This window comes from Mauremys mutica, chromosome 12 (genome assembly GCF_020497125.1).
Source record: "Mauremys mutica isolate MM-2020 ecotype Southern chromosome 12, ASM2049712v1, whole genome shotgun sequence".
Classification (NCBI taxonomy): domain Eukaryota; kingdom Metazoa; phylum Chordata; order Testudines; family Geoemydidae; genus Mauremys; species Mauremys mutica.
Genome location: NC_059083.1, coordinates 11,286,926 through 11,314,565, shown reverse-complemented (window position 1 = coordinate 11,314,565; position 27,640 = coordinate 11,286,926). Strand labels below are relative to the sequence as shown.

Sequence of the window (27,640 nt, the reverse complement as noted above, 5' to 3'; positions counted from 1 at the left end):
ACAACTGATAACTGCGCACTTGTCCAGGGTAGTGGTCTTTAAGTACATTTTAAATGAAATCCGGATATACCTGAAGAATTCTAGGGGAAGGACTCATTTCAAGAGTACTGCTACTCTGGGTTTTCTTTTATCAACATAAACATGAAGAGATTGTGGTCACACATTCACCAAAAAGATAACAGACCTTAAAAGGCAATGACAATGCAATCTAACTTTATAGCATCACAGTCCCATTTCACCATTACATTGTTTAAACTATAGAGCTTAGCTCCTTTAGTTATTAAACTGCAAGACTGAAACTCTCCGTTTCCCAGAAGTATTAATATTAATATTTTCTTGAATGCTGGCTGTGGATCAAACTTTAATTCAATAAGCAAGACCATAGTATCTGTTGAGATGCAGAATCAAAAAATAGCAACAGTTAATGCTCCAGCCACACAACCAAAAAAAAAAAAAAGGCTCCCTTGACGCCTTCGAGGAGCAGTGGGCGCTGTCCGGGGTTCTCTGCTCGGTGTCCCCGTCAGGTTCCCTTCGTTTAGCCCTATGACCTCACTCCCGATCCTGGTTTTTTCATTTGTTGTCCCATGTATTCATTTGGTATCACAGACCTGTGGATCCTCCCCTTAGGCTGGGGGGAGGTCCTTTCGCAGTGGGCTTCACCCGCCCACTTCTTGGATACCAACAGGAACACTCTCCTGTAGCCCTCTGGCCTGGAGGCTGCAGGAAGGCAGGGGGGCTGCTGTTGCTGTTCCTGCTGCAGAGCACTGGCCCTCATTGCTGCTGCTGCTCCAGCTGCTCCCTTGGCTGGGCCAGACACCACCATCACCTGCCCCCTTCTCTGCTCTCCACTTGCTGGCCGGCTAGCTACTGAACCCCCCCACCACCCTTAGTTGCTGCTGTTGTTCCAGCTACAGCCCCAGGGGGGAGGAGAAGGCTGCTGGCCTGCTTCCCAAAGGAGGAGGGGGTGAAGGACCCCCGCTCTTGTTGCTGAGGACACCACTACAATCGCCATCTGAGCGGGATCCCTCCTGCCTGGACGCCAGACCACCACCACCTGGAGCTGCTGTGGTTGTTGCTGGGGAGCTGCTGGAGCCCCGAGAAGGAGGAGGAGGAGAAGAGGACCACCCGCTGCTGGGAGACCGTGTGACGGCTTTGAAGACCACTGTGGAGGGGGCATTTCTGGACTGAGTATTTTTCGAACTGTGCTTTTGTGGTGGGGGTTGGACTGTGTTTGTGAGGATACCGGGGGCCTGGCGTGGAGCCTGCCCCCGGTTCATCCGTGTCCCCCTTCGCCCCCCACCACCATTATTGCCCCCTCCACCACTCCCGCTGGCTGTTTTCCTTCTGCCTCGACCTCCTGCCTCTGGGACTGAGCTGCTCGCCTGGATTGCCACGTCCACTTCCATCATTTTGAGCCTGCAGAAGCAGCCAGCCTAACATTGACTTTTTGTACAAGTGCTCGTGGGCACACACACCCCCCCACCCCCTGGACTGACCCGCTCTCCTTTGCCACGTTTGTCTGCCCCGCCCATTTCCCTCTGCAGCCCTGATTGTCCTGCCCCAACCCTGAAGCCAGCCCCTTGGTCCCTCTGCCCCATTCCCAGCTCGATTCTTTTTCCCCTGCCCTGTGGTGCCCCCGAGCCCTGATTAGCCCCTCCCCTCATGCACCCATGCCCCCTCCCACGCGCTTGTGCCTCTCCCCTGTTTGAGTTTACCCTTGTTCACTGCACTCCCCTATCCTGTTATCCCCCCCGATCCCCTAGTGCAACCAGAGGTGCCGGAATTCCCCTCTGAGTCGGTGACTGACACCCTCCCCCCCTGCAAGTCCTTGATAGCTCCCCATGCCCATTTAGCCCTCCCCTTCTGGCGTCCTCCTCCCCTGCCCACAGCCTAGAGGGGAGGGGTGGTCGCCTCCTCTCCCTGCCCTCCCCTCGCTGTCTGTCCCCTTCCCCGCTCTCGTTATGGCAGGGGAGACCCCTCACGATGCTCCCACCGCCCCTCCTTCACCTGTCCACGCGTCCATTTCCCAAGCCTCTACCTCAACCGCCGCTGCTGATCCACCTGCTACCACTGCCGCTGGGGCACCAGCAGTGGCGAGTACCGGGGAGACCTCCCCTGCTGCCACATCCCTTGCCCCTTCCAATTCAGGGGGAGCTGTAAGGAAGGGTGGTCTTCTTCCTGGCATCGGAGGCCGCCACCCAGAAGGCGGTAGAGACGGGCCTGGTGGTGGGGGGGCGTGTTCATCCCCCTGGAGCTGCTGGAAGACCTGGGAGTCCGCTTAATCCTGACCTCCGTCCCTCTCTTCCTGCCCAATGCCGCCCTGCTGCCCGCCCTTTCTACCCTGGGGCGCCCTATCTCCGTCATCAGCCCTCTCCCATTGGGCTGCAAGGACCCCACCCTCCGTCACATCCTCTCGTTCCGCCGGCAGGTGCAGCTTCAACTACCGCCGGCGGCGCACAGCGGAGAGGCGCTCGACGGGTCTTTCCTGGTCCCCTACCAGGGAGCCCGCTACCGGGTGCATTATTTGATGGGGGAGGCCCGGTGCTACCTCTGCTGGGTGATGGGGCATGTCCAGAGGGACTGCCCCTTGGCCTGGCATGGAGGAGCGTCCGGGACCTCTGAGCCCCAGCAGGGTGCCGGCCCCATCATCGCCGATGCCCCTGGCTGCCCAGCACCTGGAGCTGCCCCTCCTCCTTCTCGGTCCACCGCTGCTCCCGCTCCGGCCCAAGGGGTACTCCCCCTTGTGCGCCCGGACGGGCGGGAGAGTCCCGCCTCCGCTGTCTGCGATCTGGCTGGGCCTGTGGAGGAGGGTGCGGTGGAGATACCGCTGGGCGTGGGAGAGGGCCTGCCCCAGGGAGGATCCTCCCTCCTTCGTGCTGCCCCACCATTGCCTCCCTGAGCCATTGCCCTTGCTCCCCGACCCGACCCCTGTCAGCCAGTCCCCGGATGATGCCATGGAGGGCTGGTCCTTAGTGCAGGGGAAGCGGGGCAAGCGGAAGGCTCAGGCCCCGTTCCATCCTTCGGATTTGGAGACCCCCTGGAAGAGCAGGAAGGGGGGCACCGCTGCCGAGCCTTCCGCTTTGCCCCCTGACTACTCCTGTGGTGCCGGCTGGGGACAACGTGACAGCCCCTCCTCCAGAGTCCCTTCCTGTGGAAGCCCCCGATGGAGCTCCTCTCGCCCTCCTTACCATCCAAAGCCCCTGCGAGCGCCAAGGTGAGTGTCACTTCGGGTGCTGGCGAGGAGAGCCCTGGGGTGGTGGAAGGGGATCTGGCCCCTCTGCTCAACACCATGGGGTTGGGCACGTTGGGACATCAGGCAGTGTACCCATGACAAGCCCTCTGCATTGCCATGGTGGCTTCCAGCCCGGTGTTGTATGGTGAATTGAAAAGGCTGTAGGAACAGGAACCATCTGGTCACCTTTGTATTCTTCTCTTTATTACGCTGCATCCACTGGAGAGGTGCATGGTCGGTCACAAGGGTAAACTCTCGTCCCAGAAGGTAATAACATAGTGTTTCCATGGCCCATTTCACAGCTAGGCACTCTCTCTCAACCACGGCATACTTCTGCTCTCTCGGGAGGAGTTTCCTGCTGAGGTAGAGGATTGGATGTTCTTCGTCTCTGACCATCTGCGGTAGGACAGCTCCCAATCGTACTTCAGATGCATCTGTTTGTAAAATGAATTATTTGTTGAAGTCCAGGGCTATAAGCACGGGGTTTCTGCAGAGGGCTGTCCGTAGATCCATGAATGTGTTCTCCGCAGCGTCAGTCCACTTCACCATGTCCAGACTCTGGGCTTTTATCAGGTCTGTCAGGGAACTCGCTCTGGTAGCAAAATGGGGACTAAATTGCCGGTAGTACCCCACCACACCCAGGAATGCCCAGACTTGCTTTTTCTGATTTGGCCGGGGCCAATTTTGGATAGTCTCCAGTTTGTTCAGTTGGGGCTTGACCATGCCCCTTCCTACAATGTAGCTTCGACTAGCCCAATAGCACACTTGGCTGGGTTGGCTGTGAGGCCGGCCTGTCTTTGTGTGTCCAGAACCGCTTCCACCTTTTTCAAATGGGTCTCCCAGTTGGGGGTATGGATAATTACATCATCCAGGTATGCAGCGGCATAACTAGGATGGGCCGCAGGAGCTTGTCCATAAGACGCTGGAAGTTGGCAGGTGCCCCATGCAGTCCAAAAGGAAGGACAGTATGTTGAAACAGACCCTCTGGGGTAGAGAATGCCGTCTTTTCTTTCGCATCGTTGTCAAGGGGAATCTGCCAGTATTCCTTTGTTAAATCAAGAGTTGTCAAAAATCGGGCATTGCCCAGGGGGTCAACTAACTCATTGATACGGGGTATGGGGTATGCATCAAATTTGGATATCTCGTTCAGCTGGCAAAAGTCATTGCAAAATCTAGTGGTGCCATCGGGTTTGGGCACCAACACAATTGGGCTCGACCATTGACTGTGGGACTCTTCGATGACTCCCAGCTCCAGCATCCTTTTTACTTCCATCTTGATCTCCTCCCTTTTTGCCACTGGGACCTGGTAGGACCTTAGTTACCTTTGCCCCAGGGTCTGTGATAATGTGGTGATAGGCTTCAGTGGTCCGGCCTGGTTTGGTTGAAAACACGTCCTGGTATCGACTGATCATCTCAGTTACCTCCTTCTTCTGGTTTGGTGTCAGATCAGTGGATATTCTGATCTACTCATGTAGGTTATTTCCCTGGATTGGGGTCTCTTGGGCCACTACACATGCCTCTTGCTGGTGCCTAGGCTTTAAGAGGTTAATGTGATAAATCTGTTCTTGTTTTCGGCATCCTGGCTGCCTCACCTTCTAGGTTACTTCCCCCCACAGGTTCAACCACCTCATAGGGCCCCTGCCATTGGACCAAAAGCTTGCTTTCTGCTGTGGGTACCAACACCATCACCCGATCCCCTGGTTGGAACTGTCGGACTTTTGCCTGGCAATTGTAATGGGTTCACTGGGCCTCCTGCGCCTTTTCCAAATGTTCCTGTACAATAGGGGTGACCCGGGCTATCCGGTCTCACATCTGCAATACATGTTCAATTATATTTATCCCCTCGTTGGGTTCCTCTTCCCAGATCTCTTTGGCGATATCTAGTATGTCACGGGGTGGCGCCCGTATAATAACTCAAAGGGGGAAAACCCAGTTGAGGCCTTGTGACGTTATTGATATAATCTGGGACCATATAGAACATGGTTGCAACCAAAGTCCTGTAGTGGCACCAAATCTTGTATAAAGGGGGTCGAATGAGGTGTCTAAGACAAGGTTATGGTTTACTGGTTATAATTATGCTGTCTATGGCCTTGTCTACACTACAAGACTATTTCGAATCAACTTAGTTCGAATTTGTGGATTCGACCTTATGAAGTCGAATTTGTGTATCCATACTAAATACACTAATTCGAATTTCTGAGTCCACATTCACGGGGCCACCGTCGACTTTGGAAGCGGTGCACTGTGGGAAGCTATCCCACAGTTCCCGCAGTCCCCGCTGCCCATTGGAATGCTGGGTAGAGCCCCCAATGCCTGCTGGGGGGAGAAATGTGTCGAGGTTGGTTTTGGGTAAGTGTCGTCATTGAACCGTCAATCACAATCTCCCTCCCTCCCTCCTTGAAAGCACCTGCGGGCAATCTGTTCGTGCACTTTTCTGGTCAGTGACAGCGCGGACACCACAGCACTGCAAGCACGGAGCCCGCTGCGATCATCACCGTTTTCTCCTCCTCGCACTTTATCGTCCACCTCTTCCACAGTCAGCTGATGAGAAATTGGGCTACTTTTCAATGGTGCTGCAAGCACTGGGGGACCATAGGGGACGTTTTACAAACATCAACGTCGGGTGGCCGGGCAAGGTTCATGATGCGTGTGTTTTCAGGAACTGTGGGCTGCTCAGACGCCTGCAGGAAGGTAGTTTCTTCCCGGACCACGAAATAACTGTTGTGGATGTGCAGATGCCTATAGTCATCCTCGGGGACCCAGCCTGCCCGCTAATGCACTTGCTCATGAAGCCCTATACAGGCGCCTGGGACAGCGACAAGGAACTCTTCAAATACCAGCGAGCAGCGAGCAGCGTGACCTGTGACTGTTCAGTTTCTTTACAGAGAAGCTGAACCTGCCCCTGTTTCTTTACCCAGTTACTGTTGACTCTCCTCTTCGGTTACATACCCCGTTCACCCCGTTACCCCCACTTCCAGCACACGTGTAAAAATAAAATACATGTCCCATTATTACTTAACAAAGGTTTCTTTATTCATGACTTTTCGTGAAAGGGTTGAAACTGGGACGCAGGCTGTGCTGGGTAGGGTGTGCGGTGATGTAAAGACCGCCTCTAAACTCAAGGAATGACAGGCTCCTGCTCCTAGAGCGGTCCGCAGTGCCGGAATGCTTCTTTCAACGGAGCCTGCCATCCCTCTTTATGGAATTCTGTGTGCGGGCGGATATGTGACCTTGTGGTGGAGGAGGACGGATACAGATTCCTCAGCTGCGTGACTCAGCGGTCCAGGACAAGGACCGCTGTATAAGATCTGTAACTGCCCTCCCCCGCTGCAAAGTCACATCTCCCCCGCCCACACAGATCCTGGAAACCACCTCCAAAAAACGACCAGGGTGCCTACTGACTGCACCGTGTGTGTGACCCGCTGCTGATCCTGCCCCCGTGTCTGTACCCTGGGAAAGGTGACTGTCCTATGCAATTAACCACCCCCTTCCCCACTCCCCCCATTCAAACACAGTCTTCTTTGAAAAAACATAACGGAAACAGTAATTAACAGCAAAGCATTTCTATTAATTAAGTAGACAGTTAGGGGATGGGACTGGGATTGGGACTACTGTGAGTCTGGAAGTGAAGGACTTCGGCAAATGTAGGGTATGAGAGCTTTTGGGTACTTGAGCACTGTGCTGTGGTGCAGTGACAGTATTCACGTCCCCGGCCGCCCCTCCTCCAGATTATTTTCGGTGAGGGGGGTATGGGACTTTGTGGCAGGGGAGTGCGGTTGCAGATACACTGCAGGGTGTCTCTGTCCTCCTGCGGTCCTGCAGAACATCCACAAGGCGCCTGAGCGTGTCTGTTTGCTCCCTCACTAGTCCAAGCAGTGTTTCAGTCGCCTGCTTGTCTTCCTCACGCCACCTCTCCTCCCGTTCGCTGTGTGAGCGCTGGCACAGAGAGACGGTCTCCCTCCACTGGCTCTGCTGGTCCGCCTCTGCTAGGTAGCAGCCCATACGTTCCTCGAACATCTTGTCCCTTGTCTTTTTCTTTCGCCGCCTAATCTTTGCCAGCCTCTGCGAGGGGGATGCTGTGGCAGGTCTGGAGACAGTGGAAGCTGTGAGATGGGAAACAGGGAGTGAATTCCTTGCAAAGATACATTTTTGCAAACAATTAACTGAGTCTAGGCTGTCTCTGTGAATTCTGGGTTGAGACCCCTGTGCCTGCTGGGGCACAAATCATTTTCGCGGTGGATTCTGGGTAAATGTCGCCAGTCATTCCTTCCTCCGGGAAAGCAACGGCAGACAATCATTTCAAGCCCGTTTTCCCAGAATTGCCCTGGCATACGCCATAGCGTGGCAACCATGGACACTGTTTTGCCTTTTGTGTATGTCACCGTATGTGTACTAGATGCCGCTGACAGAGGCGGGCCAGCAGCGCTACACAGCAGCATGCTTTTGCTTTTGCATGACAGCAGAGATGGTTACCAGCCATATTGTACCATCTACCATACCATAAATTGGTAATAAGATAGGCATGGTTACCTGTCCTTTTGCACTGCAGTATTTGCTGCTGTCATAAGTGCCCCTGGCCGAGCAGCCAGGGGCGCAAAAGCAAAAATTGGGAATGACTCCCTGAGTCAATCCCTCCTTTTTGGTATCTAACAATAGAATCAGTCCTGCCTAGATTATGGGCAAGTGTACTAGAGAACCACTGTATCATAGAACCAGAGAGCACAGCTGCTCTGTGTCCGATCCTGCATAAATTATGAGCTGTATGCTATTCACAGGGGGTGCTCCTGCAACAACAACACCTGTTCATTCCGTTCTTACCCCAGCCTTCCTGGGCTACCATACCATTGTCCCACCACTTCTGTGATGAAGTAATAAAGAATGCAGGAATAAGACACAGTGACTTGTTTGTGAGAAATGAGTGGAAGGAAGCCTCCAGCTGCAATGATAGTCCAGGCAGGACATTAAGGAGTGTGGATGAAGGAGCCCATCATCCCTCTGCTAGTCCAGGGGCAATTGAATCTTTTATTTACAATGAAGGGTGGGGGCTGATGGAGCTCAGCCCCCTGTTGCAATGATGAGGACGGTTACCAGCCATATTGCACCATCTGCCATCAAAAAGTAGGGACAGGCGCCCTTGATCGACCTTACTGATGCTAGTCGGCATGGTTACCAACCCTTTTGCACTGCCCCATGTGCCAATAGGCTGATGATGAGGACGGATACCCATCTTTTTGTACCATCAGCCATCCATAGCGTGGGGGGAGCAAGGATGTTGGTGTTGAGTGCTGCACCATCACGTCTATCTGCAGCATTCAGTAAAGATAGGGTGACATGTAAAAGAGTCAACAGAGGATTGTTTTCACTTCTGGTGGTGGGTGGGGTGTGTGCGCAAATTGCCGAACTATGCCCTGACCCACCGCAGACACTGTGTTTGACCGTAGAAGCATTTGGAGCTCATCCAAGAATGCAGATACTTTTCGGAGACAGCAGGAACTGTGGGATACCTTGCGTCCTCATTCCCCCCTCCCTCCATGAGCGTCCATTATATTCTTTGGCTTTCCGTTACGCTCGTCACACAGCTGCGTGCTGAGTCTGTGCTATGCCGTCTGTCCGAAGATTTTTTAAAAATACTTTGGACCAGGTGTAAAATTACAGTAATTACCCTAATTAGATGCAGGAGTCTCCGAGCGAGATCACCCTGAGGAGGGTCACTGAAGGAGATAGAGAGCGCATGCTGCGTGAAAGCTAGCACGAACCAGGGTCCGATGCAGCCGTGCTCGGGGAGGCAGTGCTCCCTGAGTACCTCATGAAAGCCTTGCGCGGAAAACTGTGCTACCACGGAGCACCCAATAAGGCAGCTCTCCCCAGGAACCTCCTGCTGATGCTTTTCGATTAACGCAAGGAGAGCTTCGTGGAGATCTCCAAGGATGATTTCTGTTCTATCCCCATATCTAGAGAGACCTCCTTTTCACACAGTTAAGATTCCTGTTATATTAAGAATAAAAGTTAACATGGTTAAAGCACTTACCCACTGCTCCTTCCCCTGATTCAGGGTCTGGGTTAATGGCCGGGGAGGGTTGTTGGGGGATCTCCGTGACGGTGATGAATAGATCCTGGCTGTCGGGGAAACCAGCGTTGTAAGCGCTCTCGCCTGCCTCGTCCTCCACAAACCCTTCCTCATCTTCCCCGTCCGCGAACATCACCGAGGAACTGGCCGTCGACACTGTCCCATCGTCAGAGTCAACGGTCACTGGTGGGGCAGTGGTGGCAGGCTCCGTAGCGTCCGTTTGCCGCTTTGATTTTTTGGTAGCCTTGTCTGGGGTCCTTGATTTTCACGCGGCGCTGCGTTGCATCCCGCCTGTATCCTCTGTCTCTCATGGCTTTGGAGACCTTCTCGTAGGTCTTTGCATTCCCTGTTTTGGAGCGCAGCTCTGAAAGCACAGACTCCTCGCCCCACACACCGATCAGATCGAAGAGTTCCCAGTCAGTCTATGCTGGGTCCCTCTTTCTATTCACAGATAACATGAACTCCTCTGCTGGAGAGCTCTGCATTGTTGCAGGTGCTGCTGAGCTCGCCCCGATGTCCAGCCAGGACGTCAGATTCAAAGTGCCCAGACAGGAAAATGAATTCAAATTTTCCCGGGTCGTTTCCTGTGTGGCTGCTCAGAGCATCGAAGCTCGGACTGCTGCCCAGAGCGTCAACAGAGTGGTGCACTGTGGGATAGCTCCCGGAGCTACTAAGTTCGATTTGCATCCACACCTAGCCTAATTCGAGCTAGCCATGTCGAATTTAGCGTTACTCCACCTGTCGGGGTGGAGTACCAAATTCGAACTAAAGAGCCCTCTAGTTCGAATTAAATGGCTTCCTGGTGTGGACGGTTGAGCGGTTAGTTCGAATTAACGCTGCTAAATTCGAATTAAAGTCCTAGTGTAGACCAGGCCTAACAGACGTTTTGCAGCAGTTACAGTCTACTGAGCCCTTTTCCTCATAGGCTGCAAAGAGGTTGGTGAGAGAACTCCCACAGTCTCTGTTCAGCCTCCTGTCCTGACAGGGACCTGACTTCCCCTTCCAGGAGCTGTTCCTGTAGTGGTGGGTTGGGGGGAACCCGCCCTCTACTCTGGGTTCCGGCCCAGGGACCCTAATGGTAGCAATTGTTGGCAGCCAACCTTTCACTGCCAGAGTTGCTACATTTCCCTGTGTCCCCACAGCTCTCCTACTTCTCCCTTCTTCACCCTTACCTTAGGGCTCCTTTAACGATGGTTTGAGGGTGTCTTCAGTAACGAGCCCTTCAGCTGCACTTCCTCTCCTCTGGATCCCTGGCTCTCCTCTGCCTGACTGGAGTGAGCCCTTTTTATAGTATCAGCAGGGCCTTAATTAGAGTCAGGTGGTCACATTACTTAATGGCCTCACCTGACTCGTTACAGGTTAATTAGAGACAGGTGTTCTCATTAGCCTGGAGCAGCCCCTGCTCTGGTCAGTCAGGGAACAGAAAACTGTTAATCCAGTGGCCAGTATATCTGCCTTCTGCTATTCTGCTGTACCCAACTGCCCTGGGTCTATCACAGTACATAAGCCATGGCCTCTCCGCTTTGTCACCATTGGGGATTTCACACCAGGAATGTGTTGGATGGAAACTTCTATTTTCATTTTCTTTGGGGAACATGAAGTTTTTCACTTGCTATGGCCCAGGCAGTACAAGGAAGTCCCTCAGGCTACTGCTCAAGTGGGTCCACAGTCCTGGATCATGTAGATTTAAGGAACTAAACTCAGCAGCAGCTGTATCTTGTGCCTCCACCACACTCTTCTCTGATCTACACTTTTCTTCAGGAATGTGCATGGTTACATCCATTTGAGATGGAGATATGGATGCTGCAGTAGCTGCCAGGTCTCCTGCACTCTGACTACCTGGAAGATCAGGCATCTCCTCACCACTCACATCCTCACTGGGGCCGGAAGGCTCAACGTGAACCATGTGTATCTCAGGAGAGCTCCTTCCTGCTTAGACAGAAAAGCTTCCTTTGCTGTCTTTCCTTTTCTGAATGCTGCCTCAGAGGGGCGTTTTCTTCTTTCACTCATGACTGCTGTTCTGTGTCAGCTAGAGTGGCAGGGGACAAATAAGCAGGCTGGTAGCAGGGTCTGAATGAGGGAAGATATCAGCATCTTAAGGGCCTAACTGGCTCCTACTACTTCAGTTGACTGACTGCCTGTTCTCCTCAAGCGGGTTCAAGGAAGCAGCAGGAAATAGGAAGCTCCCTGAGAAGCTGGTGTTAATCTGTCCAGACTCCTGGGGGTGCTCGAGAGGTACATAAGAGGCTCCTCCTCCTCTCCCTCCCTGCAGCTCCTGTTGCTTTCTGTTATTCCCTCTCCCCTTTTCTCCTGTCTGCCTGTTATGTCTCTTGTTCCCCCTTCCTCCAGCACAGCACTCCACCAGCTCTGTGCATCTCCAGCAGAGAGAAAACATATGCACCAGCACCAGACACAATTTTCTACGCTCTGGATCCTAGTGGTGCCCTGCCACAGTTTGGCACCTGTGGCAGCCGCCTCAGTTCGCCTCATGGTAAGGCCAGCCCTGTCCTGTGGGCACGGAGAACCTAACTCCCATTGAGGTCAGCCAGGGAGGCTGGATGTGCACATTGCAGGAAATAGACGGTCAGGGCAGCATAATCCACTGAAAAAACTGCAGCTTGCTAATTGCAACCCAGGCTCTCCCTGTGTGGCTCTTTGTCCTGCCTCTGCTGGCTGGAGCATGAGCAGAGCTTTCTGAGACAGCTGCTGCGGCTGTGGCCAGCCAGCAAAGTGCGTTTCCCATCGTCTCTCTTCTGGCTGTGGATGTTTGACTGCAGCAGCCCTGCAGAGGTCCTGGCCTCGCTCTCTAATGTCCATTCTCCTCTTGCTTTCATGGCGCTTCTTGGACCATGGAGTAGCCTCAGGAAAACATCCCAGCTGTGGACACAGGCACCAGCACCAATTCCCCAAGCCAGAGTCCCCTTTGCAATCCAGGGAACCAGCCTGGGTTGTCTGGAGCGCAGGGTGTGGCCCATGGTGACTGCAGACCCTGCCACTGCTGCACAGCGACTCCTGGGACCCTCTAGCCCATCAGCACTCGGCTCTCCCGCATTCTGCTGAGCGGCTGAGACCTAGGGGAATAGAAACCCTTTGTGAGAGACGGAAAATCTCCTCCCAGGAACACTCTGTCAATGGCTGCCAGAGGCCGTCCATGTGAAACCCCAAATGTGCAGCCCCTCGGATTCCCACAGGGGAGATCTCAGCTCATTCACTTGTCACCCGTGGCCGCAGTCTCTGACAGGGGGAATGTAGAGGGGGGTTTTGCCAATCCTCCCTTCTGCAGCGCCCATAACAGGAGGAGGTTTGGCCTTGTGATGTGAGCCCTGGGTCTGAGAATCAGGGCTCCTGGGATCTGGGGCTCTGGAATGCGGTGTGGTCTAGTGGGTGGAGCTGGATTTGTTGACAGTGAATGAGAGGGGCTTGTGCTGAAGGACCCTGGGTCAATCCCCACCAATTCCCGTGATGTCTACATGTGGCCATGATTTTACTTACCTCTCAATGTAGGTTATTTAGCCCATTCCTGGACACAGGTGTTACATCTGCTGCTGGCCACCCCTGAGATGTAGGTCCTTCATCCACACAAGGACATGGCACATCAAGGTCAATCCAGCAGCTCCCATCCGGTCTTCACCTCCGCAATGGACGGCGAGCTCTAACCTGAGCAGAGAAAGACAGGGTGGTGTTCTTCAGGGGAATCTGCTGGAGCTCCTGCATCCCCTGCCCCACCTCACACCCCGACACCCTAAGGGTTTTCCAAAGATACCACTAATCTCGGATAAACAAAGCAGCTGAGATGAGGTCAATGTGGGTGGATTTACTGAGCAGACTGGTTCTAATGGAAGAACAGATTTCTTCCCTGCTCTAGGGAGATTCCCATAGGAAAAGTCTCGGATGGTTGGGGTGGAGGCAATGCAAACCCTCAGCCCCTTGAATGGCAGGAAATCAGGACTCGGGGAGTTAAGGGGTGTCTCTGTCCTGCTGGAGGGAGCAGATCTGGAGATCAAGAAGAGCACTAGTGGCATTGTAGGAAAGCCAGTGACTTCTACCTGTGAAGGTGGCTGAAGCTTCTGGCAGACACTAGAGTCCCGGATCCTTGCACCTCCTTTGGGGATCCCTTTCCTAGGAATAAAATGACACCACACAGAGAATGACATTTGAATCCCAGGTCTGGGATCCAGGGCAAAGGGATGATCTCAGCCAGGCTACGTACCAGGAACCTGATTTTGGTCCCAAGAGCCACAATTACCCAGAGGAGGTTTTCTTCCTCATTTGCTTTCAGGTTATTTACTCACAGTATTCATTTGTCTGCTTTGCCGGGTCTCCACTCTCTGCAGCTGTTCATTGGTTTTAGTAACAGTCTTTCAGTTTTTGCTTCTGTTTCCATTTCTTACAGTGTAGCATCTGCTCAGCACTTTTTAAAAAAATAAAACAATTCAAAACAAAATCCTGATCCTATATTGAAGAGGAAGGTTCCTGAGAATTTGGCTGCAGAACTTTAGTGTCTGCATATTTCAGTCCCTATTATTTATTCAGGTGCAGGTCTGATGTAATCTGCGCCCCCAAGAATGCCCATATGATGCACGGGGGTGGGGGGGGGCTTAGAATACCTGTTAAAAGAGAGTAGATTAAAAGGTGGGGAAATCAACCAATGCATCAGCCCTTCTCTGCATCATTAAAGCACCAGGCATGGGAGCGAAACAGGTTAAAAATCCCCATGGTTCTTTCCCACTAGACAGACATCCAGAAAGAAAAAGGCCTTCAGCCAATTATTTCCTTACACTCAGAAGGGGTGAAATTCAGCCCTGTGCAGACAGCCAGGGCAAGGTCTGTGCATCACAGCGGGGTTAAGTGGCACTTCACTGCCCAGGTGCTGGGAGACTTTGGTGGCAGTTTTCCTCCTGGATTGGAACAGCCGGCTGGAATCCTGTGAGGTACAGAGCAGAGAGAGGTTTGGGCCACAACGTTCACCTCAGAGGCTGAGCTTCTGCAGACTTTTGGGATGTTCCCATCTGAGGAGGAGGATTTTGGCCAGCCCCAGCTCAGAGCTTTCAGTCACTTCAACCAGTGATTCTCTGGCACAGTTGATCTAAAGCAGCTGAACTTTTCAGGCCTTGCCCCCATCTCCGACCCCCCTCCCACCTCGCATTGTCCCCTAACAGCCCTCTCCCTTCTCTCGATCCCTGCCAAGCCCAAATACAGAGCCTAGACAACGCTCCTCCTCTCTTAGACCCTCTCCTCACACGACCCTCCCCTACCTTTGACAGACTGATCCCGGTGCCCTTTACCCAGCTCCTGGAGAAATCATGGCTCCTCAGGACAACCTGGGAGTGGATGGTTCCAACCTCTGTGTGGGGTGCGTGGTTTTCCGTCTAAGCATCACTGAGAGCCAGCACGTCTCGATTTCACAGGACGAGGGAAGTCTAGGAAGCGCTGCACTTCTTGAGGACTTCCAACTTCGCCCCATTTATGAATGGCTTCCACCTTATTTGGATCAATTGTAACATCTTCTGGGGAGAGGATGTACCCCCAAAACTCTGTGGAGAGTTGGCTGGAGGTTCCGCTTTTCCAATTCTGCGTTGAGACCATGCTTCCGAAACCTCTCCAGGTTCGGATGTGCTGCGTGTGCTGCTCTGGGTTCTCCAAAAAGAGACGTATGTCACCCGCATAGATGACACTGTCCCCAAATACATCACTGATGAAGTGCTGCAAGGTCAGGGGACCATTAGTTAGCTCAACTAGCATATCAGACCATTAAAATGTCCATCGTCTGTTTTGAAATCTGTCTTCCATTTGTCCCTTGCCCAAACGAGCCTTAGATTGGAAATCCTTGCAGATGAAGGTTGATGAAACTCTTTGCAGATTTTCCTGTGAGCCAACAATTGTGGGATTCACAGCAGAGGGTAATGGTTTCAAATGATTGCTTTGTTCAGGAGCTGATTGTCTAAAGAGAGGCGTAGCAGAGTCCCACATTTCTTCTTCCCCAAAAGGGCCTGCTCTTAGGACCGGTTTTCATGACTGTACGCAGGGAGAAGGTGAACAAAAAGGACGTCACACAGGTTAATGAATGGTTAAGAAGCGATCGCTTCTTAATGGGTAAGGAACCGGGGGTCGTGTAAATCTAAAAACAAGCAGTGGGCTGCTTACACTGTTTCTGTTATGAAAATCAACAGCTCAATGATGCCTTCCTACATGGCCTGGAAACCCTGGACAGCGTTGCATGAAGCAGCGAAGATAACCGGGCCCACCTTGGTTTTGCTCAATGCCGATACAAATTGTTGAAGAGGACTCTGAGGATGATGGCCATGAGGTGTTTCGGAGGAGGCTTGGCATAGAACTAACTGAGCCAGTGCCACGTTGTGAGCGTAAAAAAGTCACGCGGACTATTGTATGTGTTGCTGTTTATGCTGCCCTTAAGCACTGCCTGAGGAAAAGCTTTGTGAAGAATGCGAGGGCCGTGTCATAGATTTGCCAGGCCAACGGCCCATGACTGGGTGACTTGGACTTTAGTGGATATAAACCACAAGCTCTGGGGCCTATGTGCTGAGCTGGGTTTGGAAAGATGATTGAAACACGGTTATTGCCGGAGGTTCTGCTGTGCAATGTCTGTGCCTAAGCCAAGAACATTCAGCGCAAGGGGGGACCTTGATCAATGCTGTGCAATTGAGTGGAGCCCCTGACTGTGTTTTAAAGAAAATAACCTGCTTACAGCTGGAATGGAAAAATTGCAGGCACCTTCTGGTTCATTTTCTTTAAAACACAGTCAGGGTCTCCACTCACTTGCACAGCATTTCTCCAGTTATGGCAATCATGTGAACAAGGATGTGTGTATCATGAATTGTGGGTTTTTTGCTATAAAACCTGTTGAAATCTCTATTCAGGGGGACGCCAGTTTGCTGTGCCCCCCCCCCCCCGCATGGTGGGAATAAAGGGGCCTCGGGGGATTGTGTTGCGAATACAACGCGGGGGCGGTTTTGCACGACACGGCGGGATAGTGGGCATCTGGTGCGCCCAAAAAGGTTACAGATCCCTGCTTAAGGAAAAGACTATTTGTAAGAAATCTAAAAGGATTCAGCTAGAGAAAGGTGAGGGGACAAACACACGATAGAAAACTTGGTAGCTGTACATTTAAAAAACAAACCCTATTGAAAAGGGCTTTGTGACTCTCTGTGTTTCTGTTTGGAGGCCTTTGGCCCTTAAGTGAGCTAAAAGTTTTAATGAAGCATCTTGGCTTGGTTTCAAGGAGCTGTGTGTCTTTTAAATAAAAAATCAATTGTGTGTGAGAACCTAGCGCTTGGGGGTTTTGTGTGTAAAAGTGACCCATTTACAGCAAAAAGCTGAAATGTATGTTGTGGGGGGGGGGGGGGCGCCCCCAAATCCTAAGAAATGTGCTTACAGTAAAACAAACAGGCTGTTCAGACCTGTGTTTGAGTACAATAGAGTTGACTTATCCTGTTGAACTGAGTGGGTTTAAACACACACTCCCCCTCACTGAATAGCCAGGGTGACTGCGATTACTTACCCTTGGTGCCATAGGGTTAAATTTGATGTGGGTGGGTGGTTGTGGATGGTGAGTTCTGATTAATATGAAATGAAATAAAACCTCAGGAATTCACAGATGCTATTGGACAGTTTCAATATGACCCCCAGGAGCTGGAACACAACACTATTGGACAGATTAAATATGGCCCTGGAGTTGGTCAAATGCTCTGGGTCATTCTTTCTAGAAAACACCCCCACCCCAAACTTTAAGCATGAAAAGAAACGTGTTTAAAAAAAACAACTCAAGCCCCAAGACATTCATTGATCTCTGCAAAGGGCCCCCTGCTTGGAAATGGGGACTGTTCAATACTCTAAGAAGGCCCCACAGAAACATTTATTTTAACTTACAGAGAAAAAGAAAAAAGAAAAAAGAAAAAAGAAAAAAAAAAGCCTGTTGTGCAGACAGCTTGGTCCCCCCACCCCAGATCACCACAGGGGGTGCTGCGGGACGGGTTCCTAAAGTCCTTAAGGATCTATTAGTTCAGAGCTGTGGGAATTAAATTAAGCTGCTAGCTACTATGCTGAAGTCTGTTGGAAACAATGGGCTAAGATGGTCTAAAAACCTCAGGTCTGTTGGAGACTGTTCTTTTCAACAGAAACTTTCTTGAAAGGCTGCTGGACGGCAGACAGAGGTACGGCTGGCTGGCTTGAACTCTGAAACTATACATTGTATAATGCCTCTCTTTGCCCAGGCTGTCTTAGGAAAATAATGGTGCCTATCTTCATTGCAGCGTGATCTGCTTAGCATGGACCCAGTAACTTTAAGCTGCACTTCACCACCAGGCCAAGGTAAAAACCATTTTAACTATAGTTGTGCTTAATATGGTTTTTAAAACCTTTAGTTATTACACAGTTTGTATAGGGATTTGGTGGTAATAGTCACTAACATTTTTGCTTGTTCTTTAACCTGAAGGCCCAAACACACATGGAGGGAACAGGACCAGCATGTGCCTGCAACACTGGATCCCTTAGTGAAAGGGAACTTTTTTGCAACTGGTTTTTAAAAGCATGTGGGGGGAGGGGTGTTATTGAAAAGTATATGGAGGCAAACTTGGTTTGGTGTGTTTCTAAAGCTGCTGATTTGTGTGTGAGAGGGGTCTGGGCAAGGCATAGGTGTAGGGTGTAAAAATACTTGGTTTGTTTCAAACCAACAGGGTTTTTTTCCTGTGCAAAATGTGGTTTAAAATGGATTTTAAAAGCAGTTTGGTTTTTATTCTGCAAATTGAGATGTATTTTTTAAAATGTTTTTGAGGTTTTTGTTGTTTTTTGTTTTACGTTTTAAGTGGTAGAAAAACTCAAAACCTGTTTGTTGTACAGCCTGAACTGGGTGATTTGGTTTAAAGCTGTGACTTGTTAAACAGAAAAAAACCCCTAATGAATATTTAGTTTTGAAGGTTACAAGAGGGTTTCCTGTGTTTTATAATAATGCTGTTTGCTCCACAGTACGGTGGAAACATGAGAGATCCCTAGAGCAGAGGGAAAACAAGCTCAGAAGAAAAGGGAACGAGACAGCTGAAAGGGAAAATTCACCAGCATCAGTGACTGATGGATGGATGAAGCCCAGTAAATATATTTTGCTTATTGGTTGGGTTGTTCTGTGAGGTTTTGTATTTGAAGTGAATACATAGGTGTGGGTGAGAAAGTTGGTAAAGTTCAGTTTTGTAAAATGGTTCCCCCCACCCCCCATAGGCCTGGGCAACTTTTCTGACAATGCTTAGTCAGTGCTACAAGGACACCTCCTCCAGGCCCGCCAAAGAGCCAGGAATCTGCTTGGAGACCTTTAACAACGCAAAACAGCACAAGAGTGCAGATGAAGCATCCGGGCAGTCCAAACCTCATATCCGTCAAACCCAAGGCAAAACAAGACTCTGGTAAACAACAACCACAACTCCAGTTCCTCAGCAGCCACTGCCACAGCAAACCCTGAGTAAACACCCACATTCACAAACCCGGAGCATGCACTCGAGAGGCTCTGAACGTGCGCAGAACCACACACATTCACAACCCCGGAGCATGTGCTCTAGGGGTTGTGAATAAAACACCAAGGACTGACGAACCATTCTCCCAAAACCATAAGCTCGTCACCGCTCCCCTATATTCTAGGGGACAGTTTGATGGTTCATTCAGAAAACTGATGGACGCTGTGTCCCCGGGGTGGGGGTGGGGCTAAAAGAACGGCATTCTAACAAGAGCTAGGAAAAATCTGACGCTTCGCTCAGAACACTGGAGACCTCTGTATCCTTAGGGGATACCGGACCGCAACTCCTTAGGGGATACCGACCGCAACTCACTTACTAGATGCTGAAATGAGTCTGTTCTTCAAAGAACCGACTGAGCCGAATTCTAAAAGGCTAAACCTTACAGCGCCGAGCTTCAAAGGTGCCTAATGTACGTGAAGCCGAGCGATGCAGAGAAAGTGAAAATCAGTCTGTTTCTACCAGAACAGGGACTGAATGTAACTGAAACCCCCCAGAAACACCAAAGAGCTCAGAGTCTGTTGCTCAGCAGGTGCTGGATAACACGAAGAAGCGTTCTAAGAAAAATGCATTTGTACTGCTAAAGAAGCTGGGCCAGGCTACAAAATCTCTCTTCATGGAACGATAAAGGGGCTTTTGTGTACAAAGGATCTGTGGTTAATGGTTCTAACATGCTCGACTTAGTCCGGGCCGTGACCGAGACGCGCTCTGTTCCTAGCAGACATGGACCTTAAAGATGGGATGAGTATGAATGTCATGGCGGAACGGAACGTACCACCTTCCGTCATGGGCACTGCGGCCAAGAGAGCTCTATGGAACGTCTCACAACCTCGACCGTCACTTAATCCAGAAGTGAAAGTGAGCCGGTACGGGCCAGTACGGAGTACCAGCCAGAGCCAGTACACCGTGCCGGACCACACCGGCTTCCTCGGCAGGGCTTTAAAGGGCTCAGAGCTCCGGCAGCTGTAGGGAGCCCAGAGCCCTTTAAATTCCCCTCCACGCAGCTCCAGCAGCTGGGTTGGGGCTGGGATTTAAAGGGCTCACAGCAGGGGAGAAAGTAACTTCCAGGACTTACCGGTACTGCCGGAATGCTGAGGGGGCATGGCCTCAACCGGAAGAGGCGGGGCCTCTCAAGATTTAAAGGTCCTGGAACACCAGCTGTGGATGGGAGCCCCAGGGTCTTTAATTTGCCACTGAGCCCAGGGTTGATTTAAAGGGCCCAGGGCTCAGGCCGCTGCGGAGCCCCGAGCCCTTTAGATTCCCCCCGCAGCTCCGGCAGCCGGATTCCGGTGTGGATTTAAAGGGCCCGGAGCTCCCACGGCTGCGGGGAGCACCGAGCCCTTTAAATCTGGCCCCAGCCCGGCTGCCAGAGCTGCGGGGGAAAATTAAAGGGCTCTGGGCTCCCTGCAGCCGCCAGAGCTCTGAGCCGTTCAAATCCCTGCTGAGGAAGCCGGTGTGGTCCGGCACGGCATATTGGCTCTTCCTGGTATGCCGTACTGGACCATAATGGCTTATTTTCATCTCTGCTTCAGAGATCCCACGGCTGCGGGGAGCCCAGAGCCCTTTAATTTCCCCCTGCAGATCTGGCAGCTGGGCTGGGGCCAGGATTTAAAGGGCTCGGAGATCCCGCAGCTGCGGGAATCCAAGAGACCTTTAAATACCCCCTGCAGCTCTGGAAGCCAGGCTGGGGCTGCGAATTAAAGGGCTCAGAGCTCCTGCGGTTGCTGGGAACCCAGAGCCCATTAAATCTCCCCCCGCCCCACCCGCAGTTCCAGCAGCTGGGCTGGGACTGGGAATTAAAGGGCTCAGAGCTCCTGCGGTTGCTGGGAACCCAGAGCCCATTAAATCTTCCCCCTCCTCCCCACACAGCTCCAGCAGCTGGGCTGGGGCCGGGATTTAATGGGCTCAGTGCTCCCCGTGGCTGCGTAGATCCCAGAGCCCTTTAATTCCCCTCCACGCAGCTCCAGCACCCAGGCTGGGGCAGGGAATTAAAGGGCTGAGGGCTCTCTGGAGCGGCAGGAGCTCCAGGCCCTTTAAATCCTGGCTCCAGCTGGGTAAGGCTCAGGCTCCCCACAGCCATGGGAGCTCCGGGCCCTTTAAATCCACGCTCGAACCCGGCTGCCAGAGCTGCGGGGGGAATTTAAAGGCCCTGGGGCTCCCAGCCACAGCCGATGCTCCAGGACCTTTCAATCTTGAGAGGCCACACCCCCTCAGGACTCCAGCAGTACCGGTAAGTCCTGGAAGTTACTTTCACCCCTGACTTAATCATTCCTTTACCTGTGTTCACGTTGTGCGCCGGTGACTCCCCTGAGCCGCAGTCGCATTCCACCTCTAAGGGGGTGGACAAAGAGAGGCCACCATGCTCATTGGGGTGTCTCACAAGCAGTTGGGTTTTGGGTTCGGGTTCCGGCGTATCCATCAATGGCTGGGCCAAAGGGCTCCCCTCGGTCGCTCCCTCCTCCTCCTCGGCACTGTCGCTGATGTAGTGCTTTCTCCGCGGATGGTCAAAGACCCTCGGGGTGAAGACAGAGTCCGAAGTTCTCACGGGGGTGGTGAAGGAGTCCAGGTTTCCTCTCAGCAGCCTTCCCACGATTTCTAAACCATGTGTCCTTGGTGAGAGATGGCCTCGTCTGTCCAGCGCTGGGACTTATGAGGTGATGGTGCTGCACTCTGATTGGCAAAGGGCCCTGGGAGGAGTTCTTAATGGGGTCATACGGCCCACTCCCGGACGGGTCCCCCTGCCCCAGAACTCGCCCTGATTGGTCAGAATCCCCTCTTGGGATGGTCCTGTCAGGACAAAACTGATCCTAATTGGTTGAGGGCAGTGAGAGGAGTTCCTAGAGGGGTCACAAGACACACGTCGGGATGGGTCACCCTCACACCCCAGAGCTCGCCCTGATTGGTCAAATCTCCTCTTGGGGTGGTCCTTCCGGCAGGAAACCCATCCTGATTGGTAGAGGGTGGTGGGAGGAGTTCTTAGAGGAGTCACATGACACACCTGGCTTCCAGTCATGTGGCCGCCTTGACCACGAAGTAATACCCCCATTGGGCGGGACTTCCGGTGACAGGTGGGAGGGACTAAGGAGTCATGGGGCGGGATTAGGGTTTGATTAATGGTGGGGTGTAAGGGTCCGGGTCCCCTTTTCCGGTGAGGGGTCGCTCTTCGCCTTCGGGCGCCTGGGATCCAGGCCGCCTCACTACAGGAGGCTTGAATAGAAGTTCAGTCGATAAAGCCCAGGCCCTAGCTCAGGGCGGGGCAGCAACCAACACAGGGCTCAGACCCTCAGGCAGGGCTGAGCAGCAGTTCAGTCTGTAAAGCCCAGGCCCTAGCTCAGGGCGGGGCAGCAACCAAAGGCAGGGCTCAGACCCTCAGGCAGGGCTGAGCAGCAGTTCAGTCTGTAAAGCCCAGGCCCTAGCTCAGGACAGGGCAGCAACCAAAGGCAGGGCTCAGACCCTCAGGCAGGGCTGAGCAGCAGTTCAGTCTGTAAAGCCCAGGCCCTAGCTCAGGGCGGGGCAGCAACCAAAGGCAGGGCTCAGACCCTCAGGCAGGGCTGAGCAGTAGTTCAGTCTGTAAAGCCCAAGCCCTAGCTCAGGGCGGGGCAGCACCAAGAGGCAGGGCTCAGACCCTCAGGCAGGGCTGAGAAGCAGTTCAGTCAGTAAAGCCCAAGCCCTAGCTCAGGGCGGGGCAGCACCAAGAGGCAGGGCTCAGACCCTCAGGCAGGGCTGAGCAGCAGTTCAGTCTGTAAAGCCCAGGCCCTAGCTCAGGACAGGCAGCAACCAAAGGCAGGGCTCAGACCCTCAGGCAGGGCTGAGCAGCAGTTCAGTCTGTAAAGCCCAGGCCCTAGCTCAGGGCGGGGCAGCAAACAAAGGCAGGGCTCAGACCCTCAGGCAGGGCTGAGCAGTAGTTCAGTCTGTAAAGCCCAGGCCCTAGCTCAGGGCGGGGCAGCACCAAGAGGCAGGGCTCAGACCCTCAGGCAGGGCTGAGCAGCAGTAGTTCAGTCTGTAAAGCCCAGGCCCTAGCTCAGGGCAGGGCAGCAACCAAAGGCAGGGCTCAGACCCTCAGGCAGGGCTGAGCAGCAGTTCAGTCTGTAAAGCCCAGGCCCTAGCTCAGGGCGGGGCAGCAACCAAAGGCAGGGCTCAAACCCTCAGGCAGGGCTGAGCAGCAGTTCAGTCTGTAAAGCCCAGGCCCTAGCTCAGGACAGGGCAGCAACCAAAGGCAGGGCTCAGACCCTCAGGCAGGGCTGAGCAGCAGTTCAGTCTGTAAAGCCCAGGCCCTAGCTCAGGGCGGGGCAGCACCAAGAGGCAGGGCTCAGACCCTCAGGCAGGGCTGAGCAGCAGTTCAGTCTGTAAAGCCCTGGCCCTAGCTCAGGACAGGGCAGCACCAAGAGGCAGGGCTCAGACCCTCAGGCAGGGCTGAGCAGCAGTTCAGTCTGTAAAGCCCAGGCCCTAGCTCAGGGCGGGGCAGCACCAAGAGGCAGGGCTCAGACCCTCAGGCAGGGCTGAGCAGTAGTTCAGTCTGTAAAGCCCAAGCCCTAGCTCAGGGCGGGGCAGCAACAAGAGGCAGGGCTCAGACCCTCAGGCAGGGCTGAGCAGCAGTTCAGGTAAGTCCAGGCTCCTAAGCCTGAGCGGTGGGGTTGAGGGGGAGACTGCCACCCGTGAGTGGGGTGGCAGGGGGGACACAGGCCCACCCACTCCACTGTGTCCCAGCCCGGGGCCCTAACAGCGGCGTGGATCCGCTGGAGTCAGTGGGGATCCTGGCCGCAACACACTGACATAGGCTCAGGGTCAGCGGCAGCCAGACTAGGGTCGGCTATCCCCGGGCCACTTCCACTCTCCCCCTCCACTGGTGCCTGTGTCGTTGCGGCTTCAGCAGGGGGGTCTACCAGCATCGGCTCCTCAGGAGATGGGTGTACCGGTGGGCTCGACTCCTCCTCGGGGTACCGAGCTTGGGGCAGGCTCGGCCAGTCCTCCTCTGGGTACCGGGTTCAGGGCAGGCTCGACCAGTCATCCTCGGGGTACCGGGTTCGGGGCAGGCTCGGCCAGTCCTCCTCTGGGTACCGGGCTAGGGGCAGGTTCGACCAGGCGTCCTCTGGGTACCGGGCTTGGGGCAGGTTTGGTTCGGCAGGAGCTCGGGCACCAGCGTCTGTCTCCTCCCACGGTCGGGCTCCAACTGAGCGCTGGGCCCGGGCCTTTGTACTTCCTGTCCCGCCCCTTGACTTCCGGGGGGCGGGGACAGGTGGCGGTGGCTCCGCCCACTGAAGCAGCTGATCTGGCTTATCCCTCTCAGGTGCGCCTGGGAGCCAGGCCGCCTCACTACATGGGGCCTGTCTACTGCTGCCAGGTGTTGAATATGTGCAGGCAGAACCGGAGCCAGTGTCAATGTCCAGGCCGGAGGTCGAAGCCGGGTGGGCAGAAGTATGAACCAATGTCCATATCCATGCAGAGGTCGAAGCCATGTAGTTGAAACTGAAGGTGTTGGGGAAGATCAGGAGGAGGAGGAGGCAATGCTGTGCAGCGGGTGGGTGGAGGGCCTGGAGCAAGGCTAGAGAAAGGCAAGGAGAATACTGAGCCGGGGTTCAGAACCCAAATCTGGAGCCAAGAAGGGTCATGACAAAGTCATAGCTAGACACTGGAGTCAAGAGCCCAGCCAGAGTCAACAGCGAGAAACCGGAGGGCAGGGAAGGGCAGGGCGTACATGCGGGCAGGAATGAGGATGACTTACTGGAGCCTGGAGACCCCTTATCGGGGGACTCCCTTCCTAGCAATAACAGAAGGACAGCGGGATGACAAAGATGTCTCTGAGCCTGGGGACCAAGCCAAGGGGAGCTCCCATCCAGGCTGTGTGCCAGGACCCCATCACCCTCCCTGTTCATTTCACACGCACAGACCCCCTGGCCGGAGGGGAGAATAAAGGGCAGAAGTGAAGGTGCCCCTGGGGGAAAGGCTCTAGGCCGGGACCCAGTCCACTTCCCAGATCTACACCCAGGATTGTGTGACCAGGCCCACAGCCCTTCCTCTGCGTCTCAGTTCCCACCTGCCGGATGGGGAGGCTCCTCCCCTGCCCCAGGGTGTTCGGGGGGAGTTTCATTCCTGGCTGGGAAGGGCTCAGATACCAGGTGGGTGGATTGGGCCCCAGATGGGGGATGGTCGGACATTCGCTGCATCAGAGGTGACAGGGGCCATGGGAAGGTCTGAGCAGTGATGATGGGGGAGGGGCCCCATGTCAGGCCACCCCTCCCAGACTGCAATGGCTATTGAGCACAACCCCTGGCTCTGCGGATGCTCTCACTTCTGGGCCAGCCCCACAGCCTGATTCTTCCCAACCAGTATCTGGCCTGGGCCCAGCCCCAGGGGTCGGGGTGGGGCAGGGTGTCCAGAGCGAGGTGCTCAGCCTTGGTTTCTCTCAGTGCTGCGGGGGGCTCTATGGCCGCTCCCCCCAGCCCTTCCCCCCAGGCACAGTGAGACAGAGCAGTACCTGCGGCAGGGGGTCCGAGCTGGTCATGCGAGGGGGGGGGGCCTTCAATCCTGCCCCACGGAGCACAGCCCCTTCAGGGCGTCGGGCAGCTTGCCCATGAACCTGATATTAAATAGCTGTCCCATGATTTTGTTTGTAATTTCCCCCTGTTGCAAGGGAACAAGGATCAATCAGAGACTCCGACACCCATGAGAACAAAGGGTATTAACGGCACCGGGAGCCAGCAACATTTCCTCCCCACATCTGAGGGACGGATTCCCCCGCCCAACCCCCGAGACGAAATCTTGTCTCTTCTCTAGTGACTTCCATCCCCTCTCCCACCATTGTGGAATGAACTCCTGCCCCCACTCCTCTCAGTCCCCCCGCGAGAACTGTTCTACCTCCCAACCCAGCGGGAATCCAGCTCCGCTCCCCGGAGTCCCCTCAGCCACCCTCGCCCCCTCCAGCCGAGGGCTGGGAGGCTTTGGGCAGTAGTGCCGGGGGGTGAGAGGAAGTGGACACCTTTCCCCAAGGGATCCCCATGTCCTTAACGTGATGCCATGGGCAGTGGCTCTGGTGAATGGGGCACTTATGCAGCCTCTGCTGACTGACTCCACCACATCAGCCAGGCTGCCCTGCTTTGAGCTGCTCAGGGGAGAAGCTGGCACTGACCAATGGCACCTGTCTGGGGTCACCCTCTCCTTGCTCCCTGGTCAGCGCATGGGGATGGGATGGGAGCGATTTTCAATGGCCTGGAGGTGAAAGGCCCTGGGGGTCTCTACCCAGGTGACCCCTCTTTGGTTACCTCGTCCTCTAGCAGCTGGCCGGCTTCCCCCACGATGGAATACGTCAGCACCAGGCCAGCATGGCTGATGCGGTTGTGGGGGTGGTGGATGGCCAGCAGGCCCGCCTGGAGGAAACTCCTCTTCTGGTCTTCGGTGAATATTTCTCCGAAGACCTAAAACCAAAAGAACCAGAGCCCTTGCAATGGCCCAGAACCAGGCTCCAAATCCCTCTAGTGTCTCACAAGGTGGAGAAGAGTCCTGGGGCAGCCAACCTTTGGGGTCCCATGGACCAGGAACCCCCTTCAGTAGGAGGCTGCAGGCAGTGAGGCCTCCAATAGCTCTTATGGAGCAGGATTCACCGCAGGTGCCATGAGATGCTGGGAATGTGTCTGCGCGCTCTGGAACCCAGCTCACACAGACAGCCCAGGACCCCTGCTGCTCCCAGCAGCGACAGCTCCTGCAGCTCACCCACTAGAGGTTCGGGGTCTTTTAGATCTGGATCATTCCCACGCCTCACCCCACGGACATTCCCAGGAGCCTCACATACTCTGTGGAAATAAGGAGCAGGCTCTTGCCCTGTGTCCATGACACACTCACTGCAGCGGGACACAGCTCCACACCTGAGCTGCTGCAATGCACCGGCGGAGAGTCCTTACCTCTCCCACCCTGGCCAGATTTCTATATCCCAGGCGCTTGGGGTCATGGAGCCCGTCCTGGCACCACAGGTCTGCTGCCTTCCTGGTCTTGAGCCCTGGGAGAGAAAGACACACCCATTGGGGAGGTTTGGCCTTCCGCTTTCAGTGCCTGTTTCCTTCTGGGTACACACTGGCCAGGCTCCTCCTGGCATCCGCGGCCCAATGGAATCGCAGGGTCCATGCCAGGCGGGTTAGTACCAGAAGGGGGATTTGTTTCAGCCCTCACAGTAATCATGTGACCCTTACGGTCATTGTGCTCTGGGAGTGGGTGCCTGTTCATGGGGGTGTCTAATACTGAGAACCCCCCACACCCACTGAAGTCAGGATCTGGCCCTGGCTACCTGACTGGTGACACCCTACAAGCTTTGTGTCCATCTCCTGTGGTGCCTGTTCCTGCCCCTGCCCTCATGACGGGCTCTTTCCCTCCATGTGTCTCAATAGCTCCGTTCCTGTCCCCTCACGAGCTGGCTGCCCCATATGGGGTGGGCTGATTTCCCTGGGCTGGGGGACAGAGCCGGGCTCTGAGATAAAGCAGCCAATTTCCCTGGCACTTTCACACTCATCTCCCTAATTCAGAGAGAGGGGGATAGAAGGAGTCACCATCTAAGCTGGGGTCGGTCTCAGAGGAGGGGGCTTCTTTCTGTAGGGTCCCATTGCCCAGCAGAGGGAGTCTCAAAGGAGGGGCCTTGTTTCTATTGGGGTTCCTCTTTCCCGCTACAGCGGGTCTAAGCAGAGAGGCCTTAGTTCTAGAGGCGTCCCAATGGCCAGCTGGAGCTAGTCTCCCAGAGGCTCGTTTCCATGGGGTCCCATTGCCCAGCTGGGTTTCTTACCCCTCTTCTGGAGCAGGAGCTTGTGCAGCCAATTGATCCCACCCTTGGCATGCCGACTGATG

The 27,640-nt window shown here is 54.1% G+C and overlaps 1 protein-coding gene and 2 long non-coding RNA genes across 3 annotated transcripts in view; all 3 read right to left on the bottom strand.

Moving 5' to 3' along the window:
- The window catches only part of LOC123345649 (protein S100-A16-like), a 294,793-nt gene that overhangs the window by 124,245 nt on the left and 142,908 nt on the right, over positions 1 to 27,640 (bottom strand). The gene's annotated exons all lie outside the window — the stretch shown is intronic.
- Positions 12,817 to 13,976, bottom strand: LOC123345664. Its single transcript, XR_006572838.1, has 3 exons — positions 13,592 to 13,976; positions 13,346 to 13,418; positions 12,817 to 12,956 (listed from the first exon to the last, which is right to left on the bottom strand). It is a non-coding gene; the product is annotated as an uncharacterized LOC123345664 (long non-coding RNA).
- On the bottom strand, positions 23,565 to 27,640 carry LOC123345666. Its single transcript, XR_006572840.1, has 5 exons — positions 27,579 to 27,640; positions 26,710 to 26,804; positions 26,074 to 26,226; positions 25,290 to 25,435; positions 23,565 to 24,356 (listed from the first exon to the last, which is right to left on the bottom strand). It is a non-coding gene; the product is annotated as an uncharacterized LOC123345666 (long non-coding RNA).